Source organism: Mytilus galloprovincialis, chromosome 1 (genome assembly GCF_965363235.1).
Source record: "Mytilus galloprovincialis chromosome 1, xbMytGall1.hap1.1, whole genome shotgun sequence".
Classification (NCBI taxonomy): Eukaryota; Metazoa; Mollusca; class Bivalvia; order Mytilida; family Mytilidae; genus Mytilus; species Mytilus galloprovincialis.
This window is the reverse complement of record NC_134838.1, coordinates 67,107,032-67,129,716: the sequence shown is the minus strand read 5'-3', so window position 1 is coordinate 67,129,716 and position 22,685 is coordinate 67,107,032. Positions and strand designations below refer to the sequence as shown.

General features: G+C 32.1%; 1 protein-coding gene across 1 annotated transcript in view; it reads right to left on the bottom strand.

Annotated features, from left to right (window-relative positions):
* Window positions 1-22,185, bottom strand: part of LOC143065498 (uncharacterized) — a 40,136-nt gene extending 17,951 nt beyond the window's left edge. Inside the window, exon 1 of the mRNA XM_076239192.1 lies at window positions 22,073-22,185. The gene's annotated coding sequence lies outside the window, so the exon portion shown is untranslated. The remainder of the gene's footprint in view (window positions 1-22,072) is intronic.
* Between the last annotated feature and the right edge of the window lie 500 nt (window positions 22,186-22,685).

Genomic DNA, 22,685 nt, shown 5'->3' with positions numbered 1-22,685 from the left:
GTTTCATTTTAGTCATAATTTACAAGTGTGTTCAATGCTATTGATGTTTATTTAAACTGTAATTTTGTTGTTATTTACAAGTGTTTTTATTTCTTTTTTTTTTTTAATTTAAGACTTAAATTTTACCAACTTACTTTGAGTATACGAATATTAATTGATACATAAATAAACATAGACTTTAATGTTGTACTATTTATCTCTGTACATACACTCCCTCTTACTTAGGTCACATTAGAAGTGTGTGGATTGTTTTAGCAAAAGGGTTGGTTTAATACCCTTGTTAATTAATCATCTGTTTTGAATATGATGTGTGAAGCTTATGCGGAAGCTATGCATATTATTTAATATCAGTTCATATGCAAATTCATATGGCAGTTGCCACTGATATCAGAATAAACAGTTAACCATCCATCCAACGGTCCGCTCAACTATCAATCCATGTACCGTACGAAGGCGTCTCAGCAAAAATATTAAAAAAGCCTTTTATGACAACATGATTATTTGGACTATTAATCAGATATATTAACAAAGAGGTAGAGCCAGTTTGCCGGGAATTTATTTCATTCGATAAGATAGGTAAATCATGTTTTAAATAGCCCGATAGATGCTAATTATAGTACATGAAAATACGTCACATCATCTATTTTCAATTTTTCATACCTTGAACAGGTATTCCTACAAAAACAAGGCCAAGACTATTGATTTTTTAATATTGATTTTATTTTATTATTAACATGAGTCCTTTATGCAAGGTGCCTGCAAGGTGCCATACCACGTAACTTGTCAAGGAGCCAAATAATATTGAACAAATTCAAAATCAATTCTCATTCTGAATATATGTATATCTGTATTTGTCCTGGTCTTTTAAGTTTTTTTTATCGTCTATAAGATAAGATAAGATAATACATGTATATATTTTAACCGGAGATCATCCTACATCAGTTGGTCATAGATCACCCTGTGTTACTAACACATGTTATATTGCCTTTTCTGTCATTTTAACAAATCGGCCCTTCGTTGTGATACAGATGCAACAGCTTCTTGATGTTTTACCTACAATCACGATTTGTAGTGTAATTGATTTGTTCTGTTGTGTTGTTTTATTTTCTGATGACTTAGGTACCGGTGTAGGGACGGTGGTAAAACATTTAGTACTAGTATCTATACAGTTTGTGAATTGGCGACAAAATTGTTGTTGACTGCATTTGTTACATATAATACCATGTTGAAAAAAGGTTTCGAAAAATTGTTTGTGTTGTTTTAAAACTTGTATACAATGGCCTTATTTTAAGTTATGTGTATATTACACCCGCAACATTACATGTAGGCTTCATAGCTATAAAATTAATTCTCGTGTTATTCGCTATGTACAGGCACCTACATCAGTTTGACGGCAGCTGTTCCTTGAATATATGTAATAAATGTAAACATGAATAGAAAGTAAGTCAAGAGTATGGACAGTCATAGGAATGCACACAATAAGCGATACATAAGTTTTTCTTTGATACATGTAAAATGATATACTAGTAAACTATATATAGTACTGCAACTGACATCGAAAAAGACGCTTAGTTAACGAGTTTAATGGTCCGGAATAACACACGGCTGCAAATTGTTTTAAATGATAGAATAATATCTATATTTTAATTTTCGTCGGGTCGTAAAAAGTTTCTATGGTCACATTTTTATATTTTATTCCTTTAATTGGGATACCCCTCGATTTACGGTTTTGGGTAGTTACCTTAAAATCCAAAAATATATTTTTTGGTTAAATTTCCCGCTAATTTCGTAAATATTTTCTATGCACATATCATCAAGGATCATCGGAATGATGAAGACATAAATATAATACCATCTCCAGGTAAAACTTTCAAACTTAAAGTTGGCTGTTTTTTAGATAAATATTTAACGCGTTTTTCTTTGAAAACGAGAAAACATATGATTCAAAAACAGTATTTGACATTTGAGAGGACAAAACATATTATTGCGATACTGCATGCAAATTTTGTTGGGCAAATTCCAAACAATTTTGTCAAAAACTCAAAAATAAAAACATCATTTGTACCTTTTTTAATTACGGAAATTTCCTATCCGTCAATCAGCTCCACCATTTATTTTTTCATTCACAATCAATTTGATAGTTTCGATGTGATTATGTAGATTTTGTAGGAAAAGTTAATCTATGTTTGAGTGATTTGAATATATATAGTAGTTCTTTCGTGTATTTTCTGTAAATAAGTTATATTTTTGTTAATAAAATTTTGACTTTATATAAAAGTTAACCAAATCCTTCGGATAAGAGGTTTTTCCGGATAATGACTATAGTTGACATTGTGTGAAAATACATTGTACGTCAATGTTTAACCTCAGAGCAATTAATATGCATGCAAGTGGTCGGGGGAAAAGTACTATTGAAGTTTCGCAGAGATTTGATGTGTGACAGAGAAAGGTGATGCTAAAACCAACTTCTCTTGATATTCTGCTTTCCGTGGTCGAATCATCAGTGATGTTATGAGACTTGCACCAGAAGGCAAAATTGGTGCGTCTTTAAATTAGATTGATTGATTGATTGTTAGTTGCTTAAAGTCCAGTGGCAAATATTTCATGCATGTCCAGGACGAGAACAAGCTAACAATAAAAACAATAGGTAGGTTTTGTCATAATAGAGGCCATTCGGGATGATGATCGGGAAAATTTAGACTGCCACTGGAAAATGATGGGATATTGGATTGGGACAGAAATTTTCCATTGCAACATGCCACCTACGGACCCCTGAAAGAGTTGATGCAAAGGTTTTTAACGTGCAAAGAACGTGACACTCCCTTTACACGAGGCATCGGATTTAACGGCCCCATTCTGACCGGACGTGACTGCGAACTTGATACATCCCGCACAGCTAAACGGACGCCAAACTTCGTTTTACTGCCGGTCGGGGGAAGACCAAGTGACCATATTTCGTTTCCCCAGTCACCCTTGGGGAACTTTAAATTAGAAACAACAGAAATTCATATATGTGATCAAATTGATCGACATGTATCCTCACAACCTGACACTTTTATACGATCTCGCGCTCAGTTTCTTCCTTGTAGTTTGGATATGAAAACAGGGTTTTGTATAAAAGAAAAACCTTTAAAAAAACCAGAAAACTACGCAAAACTGAGTCCTCTAAACGTGTTGACAGTCTTTTAAGTTGTGCTTATTAATGTGAGTAATCATTTATCCATGCATAACCAAGTACTTATTGAAGTCAACACCTGTGCAATTAAGTAAAACAGTCACTGAAAAATTAGAATTTGAACTTGCTGTCAGTTCATTAATAACGATTGTTAGTGATGTGATTTGTTCTTCCATAAGAAAAAGCCTTTTTCATGTAGCACATCCTCTATATATACCGATCAATTTTACCCAAGATTGTCTCTGATGCTTACCAAACTGCCAAACTCCAGAACTAACTAGATATTGTGACACCTAACAATTCAGACACAGTGGGGCCAAGGGATATGAATTATAGAGTTTAGCTCTGAACTCAATTTAGGGGATGCCATATCTGCTGCAGGAAAATTGAAGTCTATATTAAGATTTTCAGAATTACACCAAGTCCAAGGTGTGTCTGAAAATATCAAGGATACATTAAAAGAAGAACAATTACTTCATCCTGCCACCAGTGCTCTTATGAGCTATGTCCTCGTTTTGGTATTTCTATGGAAATGATGCCCGCATAGCTTGTTAATAGATATAGGAAGATGTGGTATGAGTGCCAATAATACAACACACCATCCAAGTCACAATTTATAAAAGTAAACCATTATAGGTCACGGTCCGGTCTTCAACACGGAGCCTAGGCTCAAAAGTTTATTTGAAAGTTAATCGATGAAAAATAACACAAAGGCGCTTCTGAACCGTATATTGTCCCTCAAGATAACAAAAATTCGTAAATGTATGACTATTACAAAATCAATCGTTTCTGTAGCAACATTCGCCCCATTACATTTGGGATTGGCAGTGCAGATACATCATGCATATGCATATTGGAATATGGGTCACGAACAACCATTGATCGAAACTTTGTACTCACATTTCTTTTGTGTTTCCTATGCAAAGGTAAGACTATATCTGACGAATCATGACGGTATTTACGCTCCAGATAGCATTTGTACTAAAAAAAACTGTGTTTGCTTTGAACAAACTCTGTCCTGCGCCGAACTTGTTCTTATAAAAAAGGGAAGTGTCTTGTAATGCTAATATGCGTACTGAATCCGCATATGATGACTAAGAGATTGATTCATGTCCCTATTTTATGAATACTTGAGCTATTGTGTGTCGCTTGTAAAAGTTATATAAGGATCATGACTGATTTTGAATTACAACATTAGAAAATTGGCATTGCATTGTATAATTTTTCATCCTTCCCTTAAAAAGTTAATGAGTTAACTTTTTTACCAGGATTATCCCACTAAAAAAATGTTCATGCACCAAACTGACTTTGTTTAACACTCAATTTTTTTTAAACCTCGCATTCGCCTCGGGTGACTATAGTATATTTTGTGTTATAACTGCTCTGTCCAGACTTTGCAAATACACAATATGTATTTATCTATAACTAGACACTAATTTTCACAAAATACACAACCTTTAAGATGCAAAATTAAAAACACTGTTTCAGCGCTTGAATTTTGTTTTTTTCAAAGATAGAAAAAATATTGAAATAATTTGATAAACTGGTGTTTTATACTTTAGAAAAATAATTCTGTAATATACTATAGTGAAATACTATACACAATATGAAAGTTTATGGATGTGAAAAGGTCAAGGCCACTTCTTCTTTTGCTATGTCTTAAATGGAAAAAAATCAGAAGGTTCCAAATCAACGCCATTTTGTAATGGCAGCTCTTCATATAAGTAGTCAAATTTGTCGTTTTATCATCGTTTATAGAACATGCTTATGGTTGAATCGTTTTTGTAGCATTCTATTGAATAAATATCAGAATATTTCTCCTTTTTGTTCTTGTGGTTGAAATATTGATATTTTTAGGTCTGACTTTTGACCTCAATTTCACAAAATTGTGACCACTCTGGATTTTTACGACCCAATTTTTCTTATTGTACACGTTTTCCTCTTTCCATCGATATATAATTTAGGTGTGTGTTCTTCCGGACCATTAAAGTTTTAAAAAATGAGCTCTGCTTGCAGTACTAATAGTAACAAAGAACCAGAATGACTCTATGAATTAAGCAAACATCCGAAAAAATATGATAGAAACATTAAAATATAATATAACAACACAAAAAATGCAAATATTCTGAGCGAGGTTTGAATCCTTTCTTCAAAACCATCAATTATTTGTAATTCTGTGCTCTACTGATGGAGCTACGGCGATGCTTATACATATATCTCTTATTAAGAAGCTATATCGGTACAATTAATCGATGTTACAATTTTTTCTTTAAAAAGTTGTTTTTTATGTAATAAGAACACACTAGACCAATTTCATTTTGAGGGAAAAAGTAGTATGAATAACAACAGTCCTAAAAAGCATATTAACTTATTTTGGTTTGAAATGTCCTTCTGGGAGGATTCCCTGTTTTTCCCACCTAAAAACACCCGAAAATCCGCATATTGGACTTTCATCCTTTTAAAGGGTTAAATTAACTATTGATCAGACATATCATAATATATGTAAATCGAGATATTGATCAAAAAGCATTTTTTTTGTGTTTTAATAGTAAATTTTATTCTGTCGGCACTTTTTGAAATTGGCCCTTCTGTGAAAAAAATCCCCGGCAAATTGGCCCTACCTCGCGTGAATTCGTATGCTTCTTGCACACAATAAAGACAGATTCAATTATAAAGTCGTTTTACTTTTGACCTCATTAAAATGTAAAACGAGTAGTCATTTTTTTTTAAATGTATAAAATTTTCATTTGTTATTCGTTCTGATTATTATCAGCATCTTACATCTAAAGGCGCTTGAGGAACGGACCACTCATTCTATTATATCTCTTTGTGTGTGTGTGTGTTTTATGTTGTTGCTAATATTTCTTAATATTGTTTTCCCTTATCCAGAAATAAAATGATTTACATTAAGAAAAACATTTATCTATTTGAGAAAAGTGGTTATTCATTTTTACCAGAGAAAAGTATTAAAAGTAGGTAAGGGCATACGATACAGTTTTGATCCCGTATTTACAAGTGGATGAAAATTTGCATATAGGCTATTTTTTACCTGATTAAATCAAATATGTTATAAAAAGTATACCTTCATGTGCTACTTTTTGAGTGAAATGAGGTCGAAATTTTGAATATTTGCTCAAAATTCGGATTCGTGGCCGTATTTTCCCTTTCGAAAGAAAGATATAACTTTTTTGTTTTAAAAGATAAACACAAATAGTTTTTTGTTAAATTATTTGTAATTTCTGTATTTAATAAGTATCCTAAAAATTTATGCATTTTTTATTCAGAAATGACTCATATTTATCAAATGGTGATGAATTGAGAAAAAAAACGTATTTTTCTGCTGTCTATTTATCAAAATTAAAAAAATTGCACTATTTACAGTTTTATAAAATTTGGTCCACATAATCTCCCTGCAAAATGAAACAAAATGTAGTTTTAAAAAATAGGGGTCCATGCACTCGTTTTCAAATGAAATCAGTTTGAATGATAAAAATCAGTCGAAAAATGCATCTTTTCCGATAAGTCGTAGTTTGACGTCGCGAAAATTACATTTTGCGTTAGCAACGTCATTACCTCCCCTGTAACTGTATCGTATGCCCTTAAGAAAGCGAGATTTTGATTGGATAAAACAATTAATTAAGCATAAGTTGAATTCATTTTAGCATAAGCTAAAATAATTTGGGCATAAGCTAAAATCATTTTAGCATAAGCTAAATTCATTTTAGCATAAGCTAAAATCATTTTAGCATAAGCTAAATTCATTAAGTATATGCTAAAATATAATATTTATGACCTTGATTCCGCGCCAACATTTATATATAAGCTAAACAATTCAGCATATTATGCTAAATTCGATGTTTATGACCCTAATTCCGCGTCATAAAATCGTGACATCAATTATCCACGAGATTAACAAAATTTTCCCCAATATGCGATAATTGACATGCATGAGAGTATTTATGAATCACAGTGTCCAGAAGATATATGTAATACACTATTATTTTTTTAATTTTCTGATACATTTGTTTTAGAAGAAATGCATAATCGATCATAAGCAGGAGGTACTGTCCCTATTATCTTGTGTAACCTGTTTGATTGACCATAAGCAGTACGCATCGACTTGCTTCATATTACCATAAATGCGCCCAGACATATCTGCGCACATAAATACAGCCTTTGACTTTCTTGGGGACAATAAGTAAAATGTGTCATCTCTATATTTGACTGCCCTAATTGACCATGTTCCTGAATCTTGCGGATCGTCGTGTTTTCCATGGACACACCAGCCAGTGACCTTACCTAAGTGCATTTTCACGTGATAGCTAGGCCACAAATTTGAATATATCGTAAAGAATTGCTTGCCAGCAATGTCTTTTTGTGTGAACTTAAATCTTGATTGTAAGTTTTCATGTCTTGACCATCTTAGAAATGACCCCCACAAGTTAGCCATGTATGCTTTAGATCCTATAAAGGCCGCACATTCAATAGTATATTCTGAATCAGTTGGGACAAAAGAACCATCTTCAGTTAGTTCCCTGCAGTTAAAACTGTTAGCTAAAACTCGATCAACTAAATTCCATTCACAAGCATTATACATAAAGTTGACTACCGCTGATTTGCTTTCTGTCTTGACAAAAGTGCTAAGTAGTTCTCTATCTCTTTTTTTTTCAATCTCGTATAGGTGCTGTATGCTTTCGGAATATTTTTCAATTTGTCGTTCATACATTGACCAAATTTTAAATGAATTGTTAATTTGTATAAATATTTCTTTTCGTATTACACCTAGATACAGGAATACAGTCACATATGTCATAAATTTTTTAAAATCTCGCCTTTTTAAATTATTTTTCAAATCATTAATACTTTCACCTAGTTTCCGGGTAGTTTCCTTTGTTTTGTCTATCCTTTCAAATGCATCAGTGATTGGATGCATGCTAAAATTTTCAAAGTCGAATTTGTTGACTCTTTTAAATAAATCTTCAAATACTCTAGTAACATGTTCACAATCTTCTTTTATGTCCTTTGCTTCTTTTTTGTGAAGAAAGGTGGTAAGTTCTTGAAAAATGATGTAAACATCGTCCACTTTAGGGGTCATAATTGCACCACAATCCTGATTCGTATTACTGCTTAACGTCACCATTCTGTCTCTTTGGTCAGCTTGTAGAGACTTAAAAAGTTGGCCAAAATTTGTGTTGATCGTGTCTGAAAAGAATCCAGAACATTTAAACAAATACACAGCTACTTTTGCATAGGTTCTATTTCTGTTCCAAAATTATATAGTACTGGAAATCTACTTTTAATATTCAGTACAATGTTGTTACTTTAAAATTATTGTAATATTTAGGTGCAGTACTTGATTTGTACTTGAAATTTAAGTACTACAGGTTTTTTCATTACACCGTTACATTTTCTGCATCTCGTAAACGAAACGCGCGTCTGGCGTACTAAATTATAATCATGATACCTTTGATAACTATTTGAAAGTTTGTCTATTTCAAATTTTTTTTCTTCATAAAAATCGTTTTATTCGGAATACAAAAGGACATATAAACACACATACAATGAAGTATTATATATTCTAATAAGACGTTCTTCTTTCGTTTTGTAATCAACACCGTGATAAAATTCTCGATATACTCGCAGACTGAAAGATATACATGATAATGGATGTTATCGCTAATTTGTGCATTTTTCCTTTGATCTTTTTTTGTGATAAATTTTCGCTAGAACCTAAGGAGGCATGTGGCATTGCTAATGAAATTGACATGACATTGACATGAAATTACAACGTCGTCAAAGGTAAAATAGCGATAAACAGATTATCATTGGTAATCTGAACTCGATTGCTTTTCTCGCTTTTGCCGTGCCGGCTGAAGCGAGAAAATCGCTTTGCCGATTTTATTGTTTGAAAACTTGCAATTGAAAAAAGACAAACGACCTTTATTCTTACTCGGATGCATATTTAAAAGAATTTATGCAAAAGAGCTCGGAGAAATCAACTTAATCAAAATAAAATAAAATTCCGCGAAAGTCTATTAATGTTTTTGGCGCATTTAAGTGATTTCAAAACATGACGTCATACAAATGAAAACGGTCGAGTCGAAGTTTTTCCGTTACGCGAACCATCGAAATCCGCATAATATTATATTAAAATGGATTTTTGAGGTAGTTTTTTTTTATTTTTCTATTCTATTGCAAATATAAAGCTCAGGATAAAATTCGAATATCATGGCCCATGTGTCCAAGAAATCTATGGCTTCCATGAATTATTTCTTAACCCTCTTGCTGCCAAAGGGACATTTATGGCTTCTACACACAAATCTTGTTGATTGTGTGGAACGTCAAAGGTCCATTGTAACGTCACAATACTCAAGGGCACTGACAACGTCAAAATACGGCGTCAAAAGGGCGATTTTGGCGGGAATGAGCAAACTGAATAAAATGCTTTAAAAGTATACTTTAAACGGATGTCAAGAAATGATACAGGATCATAAGCTTGTTAGTACTATAATACAAACTTATTTAACGTGTTTACTAATTATCTAGTTCGTCTTTTCATGTAAAATGTTGCATTCTTTCGAGAAATTTGTTTTACAGTTTTTTTTTTCGTACATCTATCAATCAGAATATCTCATATAAATCAAAAATCAGAAAGTTGATTTTTGTTAGAATTATTCTGTATTCCATCAACAAAATATATTTCATAACTAATCAATACCATTACCTATAATTTTATTCAGTTGGTCATCCGATATCGCAACTTCTTTCAGGTGGTCTTGCAATATCTTTTCGAAGGTTTTTGGCAAATCATCACACATCTAAAACATATAATCTGCTTTAATATTCGTGTATATAACATTAGATAGATAAAGGGTTGCTGCAAACAAGAAAGCAAATGATACAATGATTCTTAGTGGTTAGTTTAAGTTCATCCCTTCAAATGCGTTTGAGGGTGCAATAACGAGCTCTTTGGCCGGTACGAGATGTCTTCCAAAAACAAGAATTAGATTGAATTACATTTTTAGATTTTTTAAATATCATCAATATTTTTAAATACTTTTTTGGGGCAATTTTGCAAACATCAAAGTTACCGTAATGAGACAAAATTTACATTTTTCTCACCACTTTTAAATGCAGCTTAGGTGACCTGGATTTTTGTCACAAAATACTTGTTTGCTTATTTCATTATTTTATTTTTTCATTATTAAGTATTATTAAGCTACCGATTGCTATATTATTCCGTTAATGAAATGTTCCTTAATATTAAAGTATATGTCTTATAGCTCATTAAACTGACGACATGTTTAACTTAAAGTCATAAGAAACGAGTGACCGGTGAAAAATAATGTTCTTCCAATTCTTGAACCAATGCATACAAACATCATAAACTTTGTCTTCTGTTCAAGAATTTTTCATTCTTTTCGCATAAATTTCGTACTTTTTTTTCAATCGGTCATTGTTGTTGTGAAAATATGGCAGGTAATTAAAGTTCGTGTTTTGAAGCCGAAGTCTAACGATTGTCACCTGTTTGTCAACAATCAACAAAAAAGCATGGAAATTGAGCACGTGTTTAACATGTAAATTCAGATAATAGTTTATTTTAAGGACATGCATGCGTATTGCGATCACCGGATTTTTACGAGATGTGACCGTGCTCCTTCCTGGAAGGAAGCAATTAAAATAAAGTAAACGTCTTTTAAATATGAATAAATTAAAGAATTTTCTTCAGAAAAAAGTATATGCACATTTATAAGTTTTATCATGAAAACTATCCATTGAGTTATAAAAAAAACATATGCATTATTTTTTTTAATTTGAGGTTTCTTATGACTTTAACAAAATCCATTTATTACTGATCGTTATATTTTGTATGTACCGTTAAACTAAAGGTATTTGTTATTATACCAAAACTACGTAGTTTATTATTGCTTGCTCAATTTTCCACTGAATACTATATAAAAGGAAAGTAATCGAGAGTCTTTTATTTCGTTTCTGTCATTTTGATGTGAAAGAAACGAAAGCACTACCAGGTAAATGATGCCACGTGAATGGACGTGTTTAAAACAAAACACATTACACAATATACTTATCATAAACACTATGACTTAAATTTTCAAAGGCAATTGATAACTTATTTAACTAGAATAACTAAGAATATCAAACATGTTTTTTAGTGATAAATAAAATTCGTCATTTAGGAATATACATTTTAACTTGTTAATTATTATAAGCAGTTACCATAATCTGTCTCTAAAGGGCCATTCGGGTCACACTGTCAATATTTACAGGTTTGCTAGACAAACACATTACAGTTTTTCGCATACCCTAGAGCAAAGCAATAAGGTCGCATACACTAGAGTAACGCGAAACAGCTGTTTCACTTTTCATAGAGTAACGCGTTGCACATAATTCGCGATAATTGGCCAATCAAATTCAGGTTAATAATTTCGTGAGAATTGCGCAAGGCGATTGGCCTTCAGTGCACTTCTCGAATACTAAATTCTGCATACAATAAATCTCTGATACAGGCACTCAATTTCAATTCGATATTAATCAGAAATACGTGTTGATCTAAGTAAAGCCAATGAACTCTTAACACTTTACTCTAGGCTGAGTTAACAGACTGGTACTCGTTGCACTACGGTACACGATTGAATAGGAACGCGTTGCTCTTGCTTACTCGAGCCAACTGTAACATGTTTCTGTATATAAGTAGGTTACCAGAACAAAAATGTTTCTCTATCGAATATGTTAACAACTGCATCGTGACCCAAATAGGCCTTCAAATTTTCATCTTATTAATTGATACATCATGTAGATACCCATAATAATACAATGAATAATTTATTTTTCATACCTCATCTATTTTGCCTTTCAAGCCCATTAGAATACTTTGCATTTGACTTCCATCCAATGGTGTATTCATGGTAGTGTCAATGTCTGCTTTTGTCTTTTTCTTTATCCCGCAGACATCTGCTAAAGTAAGAATCGCTCCAACCAACTTCTCTTTTTTTGTCTCGAATTCATTGTTGGAAAGTAAGGCTTCTTTAGGGTGAGCATAACATGTGTTTCTAATATCAGTTATGACTTCTAAAGCTTTTCTTGTTTCACAACAATGTTGTTGGATATAAACGGCAACGTGATTTTCAATGCTAGAAGGGTGTAGAACATTAGCAGATAGTTCGCAGATTTTGATACTATGATTTGAACAACAATTACTTTGTAAGCGAGAAGTAGTTGTTGATTTGTAGAGTACCAGTAATTCCTGTTTGTTAATAATTGCCGATTTAACAGGAAACTCAAAACTTGATGTACAAAGACAACACGGAAGGCTGGCAACGTTCAGATGATAAATTAAATGTTTCTTTTCATCTAAGAATTCCTGCATATTCTTATTTCGTAATTGTAAACAACAATACCAAAAAATATCAGAACAGAAACTAGTTAGAAGACATTTTGCGATTGTCAAATCTAGAAAACTTGGGTTGATACATTGCTTTGGTTGCAATCTGTTGCAGCAAGAGTTACCACAATTATTTTGGCAAAGCGATTCAGTATACAGAACATCAATTTGTACTTTTGATAAAATTCTTCGTGTTGAAGTGGACTGCTTTTTACTCCCATCTTTTATACATTTGCAGCACCTCCGTCCATCATAGCAAAGATGATATATATCATGTTGATGCTTAATGAGGAATTGTTCAAATGTTAAGTGTTGTTGCATAAGACTGAATTCAAGAAGGCAAATCACCACAGCATTGGCATTGTTGATGACTAGAAGACAGAAACGCAAAAAGTTTTCTTTTTCTGTGCAACTAAGAGGTTTCATTATTCACAGATATTGGACCTGAAATGATATTTCATATTCATATCATGTTAGTTCATAATTTGTGTTCAAAAGATACATATGACTCACTAATAATGTCAAGGTTATATTTATTAATTGGATTACATTTAAAATAATTAAAATAATGAATAATGATGTGATATACTAGTAGTTAAGAATGCACTTAGGTGAGGCTTAGGATTTTGTGTCAGATGTTCTTACTCCTTGTTTTTTCCCTTTCAATACATGGTAAAATGTTTTGCCCCATACCCCTTCTCTTTTCATAAAAGACTTCAATAGCTTATAAAAGGTTATTTTCCAAAATTTAGGCATTTTCTTGTTTTTTTTAAATCTCGATTTGAGACCTTAATAATACCAATGCAAATATAAGCTAAAAGTCAGAGTCAGCCTTTCCCATTATTTAAAAAAAATCAAATTTCGTGAAACGGCCATCCATAAACTACCAATATTTTTGGCTTCTTCTGTTCCTTAATAAATGCACATATGTAATAATATTTATTTGTTATTGTCCTTAGTGCATTATAAAAATGACTTGTAATCGCCAGACATTATATATTAAATGCAATGCTGTTGATTAATCTTTTGTTACTTCAATCTTAGCTAAATAAACTCATTATAGATACTAGGACTGAAATTTTTACGCCAGACTCGCGTTTCGTCAACAAAACATTATAACGGCGTCACACATCAGCGTATAGCGCCGAAGTACGCCGAACGTGTTAACAAAAGCATGTACACCGCCAATACGCTAGTAATTTTGGGTGCATTCAACCTGTCAATCATATCTGTAACGCGTGCACAACGAGCTTTTAGCGTGTATTGGGTGTACGAGAAGCGTACCTAAGCGTTTATCGGGCGTTAAAGAAACGTATGGTTGTGTATGCCTGGTGTTTGTCTAACGTAGATTGAATGCACGCTACGAAGGAAAAAGTTTCTTGAACGTATTTGAGACGCGTCCCGGTCGTATCTTGGACGCTCTATTATGGGTTGTTTGTGACAAACACACCCGCGTACGTTTTAGTTTAAGTTGAACGATCTCGAAGCGTATACAACGTGCCATAAACGTGTCTCAATCGTATCTGTAGCGCATCAAACGCGCTTAGACACACGCTTGAGCTGGATGAAAATGCGTATGCTGCTTAAAAATTTCCCCGAGTTGTATCGTTCACCAAGCGTATACCTTTGTATTTCGACATACTTCAAACGGTATGCAACGCGCGTTTAACGATTGCTTAGCGTTCTTCTCGCGTGCAACAAACGTATACCGACTTTGTCAATTTTCTCTGTACGTTTGGTGCACGCCGGTCAACGCCAATGTTTGACGCCGGCATAACTCTAGAAACAAACAAGAGTTTCAAAGTCTAATCAAATACGAAGTTAAACAGCATTGACAACCAAAAATTCCTAACAGTTTTATCAGCTAAGATAATCTATTCCAGAGGCATAAAAAAAAGGACTCATCATTTCAAAACTTCAAAGTTTTGTAAACATTTATTTTATAATTATGACCATATCAATAAAAGTGCTGACAACTGGACTGCTGATAAATTATTATCGAATTACAAGCCTTGACACACTTTTTTTAATGACATATTAATCAAATGTTGGTATAAATACAAAGTCTAGAAGATCAACAAGTATTCTACATTCACAGGTGCACGTAAAGGTTGCCGTTTACATGATAAACTACTGAAATTGCAATTTGTATATTAGTACAGTAAGATAAAAAAAAAAAAGATATCTTCAATAGTTCAATAGTTGTCGTTAATTCATGTCCGTCATATTTGTTTTTCGTACATCGTTTTGTAATAAAAGAGGGACGAAAGATACCAAAGGGACAGTCAAACTCATAAATCTAAAACAAACTGACAACGCCATGGCTAAAAATAAAAAAGACAAACAGAAAAACAATAGTACACACGACACAACATAGAAAACTAAAGAATAAACAAATTATACCATAAGTTTTCTCAATTGGTCAATACATAGGGCTGAGCGGTATATTTTCAACATGTATATGCCTCGAATTTGTTTGAGTGTAAAAGGTAGATCACAAAAATACTGAACTCCAAGGAAAATTTAAAACGAAAAGTCCCTAATCAAATGGCAAAATCAAAAGCTCAAACTCATCAAACAAATGGAACACACCTGTCATATTCCTGACTTGGTACAGGCATTTCCTTATGTAGAAAATGGTTGATTGAACCTGGTACCGTTTTATAGCGCTGAACTTCACACTTGTACGAGAGTCGCATCAAATTCCATTATAATGACAACGAGGCGTGAACAAAACAAAGAGACATAATGGGAAAACATTTCAAAATTAATTTTATACTAAAATTTCGTACTACCATTTCCACTTTCATACTGTAAGCATTATAGTAAGCTATAAAACCTGGCATGCTAAGATTTGAACCAATTCAAACGAGAAAACCATGTAGAAAATAGTGAACCAAATATAGCTAGCCAAACCTCTTACTTGCACAACAGTTGCATCAAATTCCATTATATTGACAACAACAAACTGAAACAGAATAAAGAGGACATCAACTAGTGGCACTCACTACTTTTCAAGATTCTGAATAACTGTAGTTCAACATACAAGCAGTCGAAAACAAGGTCAGTTATCTTTCGTTATGTCATTTTCAAAGGTAACCGAATGTCACCATCAAAGTGTATGATCGTAAGGTTTTAGTTTTAATACAAAGTCTAGAAGATATACTTCTAAATATAAAAATGTGTATGTAATACATGTTATCTTTGACTTATCAGGCTGAATATCTGATATTATTAAACATTGTGAATTAGTAAATTTAAATAAATCTGATATAGTTTCTGTTTACTTAATTGTTCTCATATAACATTGTATAATGCAACTTGAAAAAGCGTGAAAAAATGTCACAAGGATTAAACAAAACAATAGTCATAAACTTGATAAAAAAATCAGAGCTATAATTATTAAAGTTGTCATTCCAAATAATGCATGTTTTGAAGTGAATTTACCTAATTTTTCAAACTGAAATAAGCCCTATTAAATCATTATTTTAGTATTAGAATTTATTTTTGCTTTGATAGTCGTTTTGTTTCAGGACTTTTCCCGCAAAGACTTCTAGTGATTACTATGTATTGCCGTTGCTTTACTTGTTTAAAAAACTTATTCCAATGTAAATCAAATAAAGATATGTTAAAGATATTGTCAACTTTAAGATGCGACGACCGATACCATGTACACATGGATTCAACCTCAAATTAAGTTCCAGGTGTTGCAAAATTCTTTTATCCATCACAGTGTTGACAATTTCGTGTCATAATAATGTTTATAGAACGAAATTCATAACAGTGTGGTCGACAGTAAAACGTTTATTAGTAATTGTACTGAAAAGTTTACCTTTAACTTGTTTGTTATACCATCACTAACAACAGTTTCACTTTTAAGAATATTAATGTCCAGAGCTGATATCAATAAATAATAATAAAAAAAAAAAGTTTATTCATGGTAAAAAAAACCAAAAAAACTTTTAAGTTAATAGGGACCCGCGTTATTTCAGAAACTATCTTATTGATTAAGAGAACAAAAACTTCTACGTTGTGATCATTTAAGAGTGGCCTTCTATTTATTCAATGTTAACCATGTGGACTTTGTTTTTTTTTATATACCATACATCGATTCGTTCATTCAGATATTTGTCAGTTTGCCTTGGCTCTTCAAGTCCAACACACAACTTCTCACGAAATTGGTATTTTTCTTACAAAAAATACATCCATGTGATGTATTCTTTTCATGGAGAATGAATGTTGCACCTTATTTTATTTGTTATCGTGTTTTTTTGTGTGTGTATCATTGACGTATAAGACAACCTGAATCTTCTTTATTCAAATTTAAAACATACGAGATGGCAATTATGACACAAAATAACTAAATTAAACTTACAGCAGAAGAAAGATAATGAACATCGCTTTTATAGTCTTCTAAATATCGAAGACGCGTGGTCTTTTTAAAAATGATGTAAATTTATAAAGGAAACAACAAACAAAATAGTTCGAATATTTATATTGGAAAAAGTAACGGTGTGTAAATCATAACAATTATTTTATTTCAATGAAAATCAAACTGTTGAATTTTTTCCGCTGCGAGCAAATTTTTAATTTTGGTCGCATTTTGAAAATCAATAAATCTTGTATTCTTGTTGGAAGCTGCACTGTGTAGTTTATACCCGTTTTTTTCAATGCCACACAAATCCAACACAGACAAAAAAAAATGGTAGGTTCAAGAAATAATTGATGCAAACTATACTTTATTGTAGTTTTAACATGGGTAGGCATTATATTCGTGATTATTTTTGCCCGAGCGATATCGAAAAACTATTATAAAAAGTGTCCTAGTTCAGTGAAAATGTACGTCATACTTATTTCCTAAACAAATAAATAAACAAACATTAATTAACATACAACACTACCAAAGGCCAGAGACTCCTTACTTGTATGATTTTGTAAAAAAATGCATCTTTTTAAAACAGTCGAAAACAAAATTGTCTGTCCAAAAGAAAAGTCGAAGCCCAAAAAAGATGAACAGTGCATTGTTGAAACATAGAAGCTGGTTGCAAAAGTTGACGACAAGATCTATTTTACAACTTGAGTATGGCCTAATACTATTAACCTGAAATAAATATATTTATTTTTTCAATTCCCTTGATACGAAAGATCTACATGTTGCCTTGGGCTTTTTTTTTCTTTTTTTTTTTTGCTCTTTGGTTGGGTTTTTGTCTCAATGACAATTCAATTTTCATTCTTATCATAGATTTAACTGCATGTTAAAATAAGAATATGAAGTGTGATAGGCAATCAGACACATTCTTTCCAGGGACCAACAGGCGTTATCAAGCTATAGGTCCCCGTATGGCCTTCGACCATTAGCAAAATAGACACTTTATAGAATGAAAGCTCCAAGAGGTCTTGGAATGAAAAAAATAAACATAAAAGATGAACGAGAAAAAAAATAGGGATACCGCATGGAAATTGGAAAATGGTCCGCAACATTAATTTAGTCAACTCACTTAGTTGAAATTAAAGACCTGGCGAATTTTAGCCTTTTTGCAATGGATGTGATGTATGTTTAAAAAAAAATCATGGTTTGTTTGGACATTTTTATAAATCAAGTCTTGTTTTTAAATTATTTGCAAGTAAGTTTTAAGTTATGAACAAATAATCACTCACAGAAAGACGTCAAATCCATCAACAAAAGAAAAAAATTAATAGACGACCGACAACGCACAGAATATTATGTATGTGTTCCGGACCATATGAGTATTTGGACCATACGCATATATCATGACCATAAGGGTATACTAATATGGTCCAACCATACACGTATGGTCCAAATACTCATAAGGTCCGGAGCATATTTTATTTGCGATCACAAATGCACGAAGACGTCCATTTCTATGTAAATTGGGTCGATTTTTTTATATAGATAAGATGAATGCGTTTCTGTTGCCAAGTGTTTTTCACAAGTATAGTAGCAGTATAGCAGAACGGTTTAAGTTTCCTATATACACCAAATGATACATTTTGCCAATACAATAACGTAAATGCATGCAAATTTCACAAGGTTTAATCCAAATAGCTTTCTTACTATCCAATAACTTTCAAGTACGAAAAAGACAGGGCAGAAGTATATTTTGTCTGTATGTTTCGTATTTGCACAACTTTTGAAAGTGGATTATGCATTCGTTCTAAAATAAAATTAGACCAGATAAAAGTTAAAAGATAACATAACTCGACAATCGCAATTGTTAAATCCGAAAAAGATAATCAATCAATACATGCATTCAGTAAGTCATTCTTTTTTCTGAAAGAACATGGCTTTGCGATATCTTATTATGAAAATTGATTGTCGAAACATAACAAAAACACAAGTAAAGGACGTTTAATTAATCAATATAAATCAAAACACAAATTCCTGATTAGTATTTCGAATTATTTTATATAGGCGTTGAGAACCTTTGGTGACCCCACGGTTTAAATGTTTATATTAAGGACGTCGTGAGCAATGGGCGTTATAGACGAACGTTCACCTAATCTGTCCCAGTCAATGGGATATTAAAGTGCGCCAATCAATGTCCATAGCCACACTGTTATGAATTCGATACTATTGATGATCGGTTATATATACCATTTCGTTTACATCAATCAAATATATAGTCGACATCCTGATTTGGAAAATATTGTACCAACATTGTGTTTACTAGTGATTCAAGTGCATACATCGCGTTTACATGTTTCGAGCTTAGACATCGGGTTTTAATGATATCGTGTAAATATCGTGTGTAAATTAATTGCTATGTTTTGTAACATTTTAACATCATAAACTTCGTTTACTGCTATGTGGATAATAACGTAACGTACGTAGATATCGTGTCTACGTAGCCAAATTAAGAAATAATTGATGCAAGGTATACTTTATTGTAGTTTTAACATGGGTAGGCATTATATTCGTGATTACTTTTGCCCGAGCGATAGTGAAGCTTAAAATAGCACGAATATAATGCATAACCATGTTGAAACTACAATAAAATATAGCTTGCACCAATTATTTCTATTCTGAATAGGACAATTAAGGTAATTTCTATGTCCGATAAGTATAAGTGTAAAAGCGTTTGTGTAGTCTCTTTCATGAACTTCCCTTTTTTGTTTGTAAAGAAGTTACGGCTCGCACTGTGATTTTTTAGTGGGAGTAGTTTGACGCCAGCATGAACGGTTGTCATATCTAGATCAACTATGTCAATTTCGGAATGCAACACATAACAGTCATAATAAATTAATGTGTAACATCATGTGCACCATTTAAGAGTTTGGAAGTGTTTTAAAGTTAAGGATGTTTGCTCCTCTATTTTTTGAATTTTTGCCAGATTTTCGGAATTCTCTGATTTTATCCATGTATTAACATTAAAAAAATTTGCCCCCTAACCCCTACTTTTCTTTTCATATTTTTATTAGATATTGTTTAAAAAGCCATATTTCAAAATCTTATGAAATCCTTGTTATTTTTTCATAGTTTTTTAAACAAAAAAGTGCCAATGTTAAGTGAAAGAAAAATCTAGAGATAATTCTTTCCTGCCAAATTTTCAATGGCTTATATCTCGAAAACAAGCACACGGACCCTCCATTTTTTCTGCTTAACATTTAGTTTCTTTATCTATATACTATCAATTTATAACAGTCTTTAAAAAAGATTGTTATTTTAAAACCGAGTAGCGAACATCCTTAAGGAAATATATTAAGTGCGAGATAATTTGATACAATTCGTTATTCTGAAGAAGTCAATATACGCATGTGCTAACACATTTTATTGGATTTAGAGCATTGGTTTGTTCACAAAGCGAAAGAAGCACGTCATATTAGAATCGAGGATGTTTCCATTTTAAAATCGCTTCATCCTCGTGTTACACGCCATAATTTATAGATTTGATCGCACTATGATTTTCTTTACAAAACTTTCCATAAAAGCTTTTCTTGACCAATATAATTCCATTGTGTAAAACATTTTTTTACTTTTATGTGGTACTTTAAGATATTACTCAAAATCCAACTTTTTTATATTTCAAAAGATAAACACAAGCACATTTTTGAAAAAAGCTCTTGAATATCTTCTAAGCATAAAAATAACCTGGTTCTGTGTAACAACTCCTTTTTATAGTATATTTGTATAGTGAAAAACAATTCGTCGGTGATTTGTTCATGGAAATGAGTTCATATTAACGCTAGTCATATGCACATCTTTACATTGTGTTTAACGTAGGTGATGTTCTGTAACTCATCAAATATATACTCTATACACAATAGATTGATACCTTAAAAGCTTGTACAACTTACCCTCCGCCGTTTCACGCCGTACGCACAGAATAAAACATAATAATAAAACTATTCGACAAACTCTATGACTACTTCTTCCCCATAGTAAAAACAACAGTTCCTTTTTAGAAAATTTTAAGCAGTCCAAGATTTCCTGAATAATAACATTTGTCAAATTCATCGTTCCCGTACACAAACTTTAAAAGAAACAAGTTGAACTGATATTGTTTTAAAGTTACAATTTCAATGTTACATTTTCAATGTTTTATTACACATGTTACATTATCACATTATCAATTGCAGAGGAAGCCACTTTATCATATATTACCTAGCAAGACCATTATGTATGTACATGTACTAGGATAAACTCATCATATATATCAGGATTGAAATTTTATATTTGCGCCCGACGCGCGTTTCGTCTACAAAAGACTCTTCAGTGACTCTCGAATAAAAAATATTAAAATGCCTAATAAAGTTCGAAAGAGCGTAGAGGACCAAAAATGCCTAAAACGTTTTTCCAAATACAGCGAAGGCAATCTATTTCTAAGGAAAAGAAAAGCCTTATTATTTTAAAATACAACGTTTTGTAAACAGTGTAATTATGACCGTATAAATGACAATTCATGTCAACACAGAAGTGCTAACTACTGGACTCGTGATACGCTAGGGGAATAAAAACTCCACCACCCGTGGCATCGACGCAATGGTTGTAAATTAACTCATCATAGATACCCGGATTGTAATTTTATATTTGCGCTAGACGTCAACAAAACACTTACCAGTGAGGCTTGAATAAAAAAATGTTAAAATGACCAAATCAAATTATTTTAGTATTTTGCTTTTGTATGCTTTCGTCCTGAATATAAATGGACTGACGTCAAGCAGAAACATCAAGTATAAGAAATCAAATAGTATAACATCATCTGTCAAATGTCACTATGAAACTGTTCTATGGTTAATCTGTTAACTTGATACACAGTATAACAGTGTCTCTCAGAAACTGTTCTAAAGGTTCTATAACAAATATCATGAACATTCCTGACTGACAGTTCTACAAAAAATATCATGAACATTCCTGAACAGGACTGACCAAAGTTTTTTGAAAAAAATATCTTTGACGATTTGACTTTTAGTTTTTCGACACATTTATCTGTTATTGTGTGCATTTAATATAAATTATTCTATATAAACAATACCTTTTCGTTTTAGCACATATGGCGTTCAGTCGATTATCCTTAATGAACTAGTAATTATCAGATATCACCACTTCATTCTAGATTTTACTCCTACATTTGTACTTCCTACTAAATATATATGTACAGTTTTGTAAAATATAGATAAAAACGATAACAATTTATTTATCCCATTTGGAAAATATATAACATCATCTATATTAATTAATTAAGATAAGGGTTTTAAAGAGTATTTATGTTCCATACTTGTCTTTAGTCCTAAGTCAGGTATATTACACGCAACTGTTCTGTACTGCAAATGGCATAACATTACGTTGTTACAGTACATGTTTGAGATCCATTTTTGAATGTTGTGATTTAAGCAAACATTGTAGAAATCTGACTCGTTATTTGAATGTCCTTCTCGTACGTAGCTATCTTAAATAAGATTTATAATGCAATGTTTTCATTTTTTAAAGGTTAAACTTTACAAATACAGTTGGTTCACAAAAGACACCTATTTATGGGAAGATACTAACTTTTCCTATATAGATATTTGTGTGTTTACTTACTGATTTCATATATTAATCGATAAATATCAGCAGGATAAAGAATTAAACTGAATTATCATGAAGAA